Below are 5,026 nucleotides of genomic sequence, written 5' to 3'. Positions count from 1 at the left end.
CCGGCTCAATCCATTCCGGCTGCTCCTTCGCCGAGTAAGCTCTCGGCAGTGTCGATTCTCTCTCAGCCGAGTTCGACTGCCTCACGTCCGGCTTTGGTCACACTACCCAGCGCTCTTACACTCCCGCTGGCGACGTTACGGACTCGAGCCTCGCAAGCGGTGTCCAAGGATTGTCGCTTGACTCTTCACATGGCTCAACTCCGCGAGGTACCATTTATGCATTTCGGCTCAGCCCGTTGTTGGAATGCATTATTGGATACACTGAGCGGAGGGGTGCAGATGGAGCTCGTAGGAGGCAAGAGTCGTGTGCTCCCTACGCCGTGTTTTCGTGACGGCATTCGAGCTTTCATGGCCGTTTTCGATCCGAGCCATCCTTGTCAGCGTCTTCGGCGGATGCTCCCTGAGTTTCCTTTCTTCTTTTCTCCGTCGATACTGGAGGAAGCTCGGCGGTGTTTGGCTTCTCAGACCCGACCTCGAACTTTGATGCAAGTTCTTGGAGATATGTGGGTGAAGCTTCGTGGTGACAGTCCCTTGGACTCGGCGGGGAGGCCCATCCAGACAGATGGCCAGATGACCCGTTATTTCGTAGATCTCTATGAGCGTCGTCATTGGATCGTGGAGTCAAGTGTGTTGATGGGTCTCCATCCTGACGTCAACCCGGCTGCCACGCCCGCTCAGCTTGCTGAGGTGTACGAGCTGTGGCTGGTGTACAAGCGCGAGCGTAAACGCCGCAGTGATACCCTGCGATCTTTGGTTGTCGCTGTCTACGACCACCTTTACTCGGCGGTCACTCAGAAGCTCGGCGATGAACCCGCTCTTCTTGTGGACGCAGAGGTTTATTTCGATCCGTCCGTTCCCCATTACTCTCCCGTTAACCTTTCGTGGGTTCCCTCCGGGAGAGACTGGGTCCAGTGTGCTCACGATGTGGATCTAGCCGAGCCCTGGCGAGCTTGGTGGCTAACTGACCCGGCGGTCCACCCGTATAATACCTGCTTCCGCGCTCGGAACGTGGACTTCTTGGTTTTGGCTCCGCGTGGTATGGATCCTCAGGTTGTTGACGACGCGATTGAAGAAGACTTCAATCTTGCCGAACAAGCGCCTCTTGCCTATGCCCCGGGTGCTCCAACTCGGCTGAATCGTCAAGGCATCCATATCTTCACTGGGTCTTCAATCGGTGAGCTCGGCTCAGATGACGAGAGTGCGTCTGATGACGACTCGGCGGACGATGGGTTGGGTTCTCCCAATCTCCGAGGCGCGTCTCCGAGTATGTCTCTGTTCGGCACCCCACTCCCCAGTGGAACGGATCCGCCTCAACCCACTTCAGCCGAGTCGGGGCCTGAGGCATCTGGTTCGGCTTCAGCTTCGTTGGCTAGCTCGGCGATGATACTTCTTGCCACGGCTGCGAATGTTGCATCTCCTTCCGCAGTTTCCCTAGGGATGACGTCTGCCACGACGCCACGCCTCCAATCGTCGAGTCCGCTGTTCTCTTCCCAGTTGTCTCCGTCGGGTTCAACTCACTTGGAGTCCGGATCGCCAACTTTTTAGTTTTCTTCTTTTGACTGGGCGTCCCGTAGGTATCGTTCAGGACTTCATTTCGTACTTATTCAGTATATGTAGTTTCGACACAGTAGCATTCCATCTCAACTCGGCCTGTGTCGTCCGCTGAGTTGGTGTAACTTTTGGTGCAATAACTGTTAATCCTCATCTGCAACTTGCACCATTTGCAGACGGTTTTCACGCTTCTTCTGTCGTAGATAGTCAAACAGGAGACCTCCACATGACAAATTCGACAGTGGTTCCCAAGTAGGCTCATCGTAGCCGACCCACTTAACTTTAAACTTCCGTTGTGATCGTGACGTACTCGTGGATAATGGTAGCTCGTCGTCGAGAATTGCTTCAACTTCATACTGGTCCGTACTTGTGTCTGGCTCCCAGCTATCTTCAGGCAGATATTCTTCGTCAAAGTCAAATCGCTGAGTCTCTTCGAGGTCGGCGATTAGCCTCGTCTTTGGTCTTCCGCCGAGTTCGGTGACTGCTTTCAGACGTGAGACATGGACCACTGGGTAGAACCTATATCCACTCTTGTCGGGTAACTCCAATTCATAGGCGAATTCTTCCACCTTCTTCTTCCCTGAATGGTCCATGCCATCGGTGGGCTAACTTCTTGGTCAGGCCCGACTTGACTCGCTCCATAAACAACCAGACTTGATCTCCTTCTTTGAACAAGGATTCGGTGGATTCATCACCTGGTTCTGCAACTCCATCTTCGTCATCTGCTGTGTTGGGAATGGATCTTTTCTCCTTCTTGTTCAACGCTTCGTTGTGCTCTCGAGCTCGTCGTGCTTTTTCTCGCACTTAGAACTCAGCTGCTAATCGAAGTGCCACTTCTCGTTGTCTGTTCGCTTCTCGGCGCCACTCGACTGCGTCCGCCGAGTTGACTGGGCGTCCCTGTCCACGTCGTATTGAACTCGTCATAGCTTGAGTGTAGACTTGGCGTCCCAACCATGTACCAGATAGAAAGTGGTTTCTCGCCGAGTCGAATCTCTTGAGTGTTGATAGCGTGTACCATCTTCTCGGCGATGTCATCCCAGTCGGCTTGAAGTGGGTCTTCCACGTAGACCCGTATAGTCTGAACCATTGTCTTGACTGATCTCTCTTGTTGACCGTTGGCTTGTGGTCGGTAACTCAGCGTAGCTCTTGATCTCGACTGCATCATCTCGGAGAACTTTTGGAATACTTCACTCATAAACCTTGGATCTCGGTCGTGCCGTATCAGAGACGGAGCCCCGAACTGCCTGAAGACGCATTCCTCAAATACCTTGGCCACTTCGAGTGCCCCGGTGTCATTCATAGCCTTAGCGATAACGAATTCCGTGAAGTGGTCCTGGAACAGCAGCAGTGCAGTATTGCCCCGCTGAGTTCGAGGAAGGGGAATCACGAAATCCATTGACACGCCTTGGAATGGATGGTCTGACACCACATTTCCCGGTGAGTAACCTCTCAACTGTGGCTTGCTCTTACTGGTATTGCAGTCTTCGCAGGCCCTAACATGTTTCACCACGTCGGCGTAAAGACCAATCCAGTAGTAGTCGGCCTTGACTCGGTGATAAGTCCTTACGATGCCCTGATGCCCTCCTTCGATCGAGTTGTGACAGTTATGAAGTATTTCGTCGACCATAGTTGACGGAATCACCAATCTCAATGAGAGGTTCGGTTCGCCGAGTTCGCCCAGTCGGCGAGCTTCATCCCGGCGGTATAACAGGCCGTCTTCGCTTAGTACAAAGACTTCTGCGACTTTGCCGGCATTCGGAGCTCGACGGTGTGTAAGGCCCTCAAATTCACCTCTCAGGTACGCCTTCAGATCGGCCCACCTAAGTTCTTCATCTTGTGCCTTCGCGATTCGTCGTCTGCGCTTAGTCTGTACCGTCACTGGATCAATGTCGTTGGCATTCTGAGCCGTCTGGGCTGACTCCATCTGCGACCTTGTTTCGACATTCGGAGTCGTGTGGTTAGTCCGCCGAGTCGACGCCCTGCTGACTTGTTCGAATTCATCTCCACTGTTTTCAAACGCCGATTTTCCAGGATTTGTTGACATGGCTTCGTGATCCTGATTATCTCCTCTTGCTCTAGCCGAGTCTTCATCCAGCTCGTCCTCAAAGTGAACTCGGCGTACTCGGCTACGAGTGACTGCCGTGACCATCGGGTTTCCGCTGGGTTGTCTGTGGCGTACAGCTCTTCGGCTACTCGGTTAATCATTCTCAGTTCTGCTTTCCTATCCGTCCCGAGAAGTACTCGTCCAGCTTTAGCTTCCAGTGCTTCTGTAGCGAGAGAATCAGCCGCTGCGTTATAGTGTCGCGCTATGTGTCGATACCGGACCGAGTTGAGTTGCTTCGTGAGATCTTTGTGTCGAGCTAGCTCCACTTGCAACGTTTCCTTCTTGCATGCTATCACCCCCATGGATTGCTGGATTGCAAGCCGGAAGTCACCCACGATAATCAGATCGGTTATCCCTCGGTCAATCGCCGCCAAGACTCCATTGTTCATGCCGGTGTACTCGGCGATGTTGACTGTGGTGGACGACAGGTACGCACTTGCAGCGATCTCTATGTCCCAATTCGGAAGGCGCCACAGTATCCACGAACAACTTCCATACCCGCCGTATTTAGCTGTCTTCGCTGAGCCATCAAATGACAGCACGCATCCCGCAAAGTCAGCTGGTATGCGGGCGTATAGCAGTTCTGGGTCCATTCGAACTGTCGCCGAGTTCTTGGAGGGAGGCGCAAGGTGTTTCAAGGAATCGTCGAGTCCGATAAACGGGGTTATCGACGCCTGGAGCAACCGGGCGAAATCTACATCTCGTTCACGTACTCGCTTCACCTTCAAATCGTAGGGCGACAACATAACGGCAAAACTGACTGCGTGGCCGTACAGCGACTTTCACTTAAACACCCACTCCAGCGTGGAGAAACGGGTGTAGACATGTAGCGTCTTTCCCGCCAAGAGAGTGTAGCACACTTTCAGCAATTGTAACAGCGCGACTACTTCTTTCTCGGCGGGATGATAGCCGAGTTCATTCTCCTTTAGTACGCGTCCGCAGAAGCGAACTGGGTGCAGCTTGTCGTCATGTGGTTGCATCAATGTACTGCTCAGTGCCCACTCATTGGCGTACAACATTATATGGGACTTCTTTCGCCGAGTCGAAATGACGCAGAATTGGAGCTTCTGCTACCCGTCTTTTGAGCTCAGCGAATGACGCTTTTGCTGACGCCAAGTCACCCCCAGGGCCAAAGTCCGTATCCTTGAGCTGATAGAGTACTGCTCCGTAAACAGCCAAGTTCTGGATGAATCGGCCGTAATAGTTGAGGGCACCGAGGAAAGCTTGCATCCCCTTCTTTGATTTCGGGAAGGCGAGCTCGGCGATCGCGGCTATCTTCTTCGCATCAGCGCGTATGCCACTCGGCGTAATCTCGTGCGATAGGAAATCAACCTTGGGTTGGACAAAGATACTCTTGGTAAAGCTGATGCT

This window comes from Phytophthora infestans, genomic scaffold (assembly GCF_000142945.1).
Source record: "Phytophthora infestans T30-4 supercont1.116 genomic scaffold, whole genome shotgun sequence".
Taxonomy (NCBI): domain Eukaryota; phylum Oomycota; class Peronosporomycetes; order Peronosporales; family Peronosporaceae; genus Phytophthora; species Phytophthora infestans.
Note: the sequence above shows the minus strand (reverse complement) of the source record.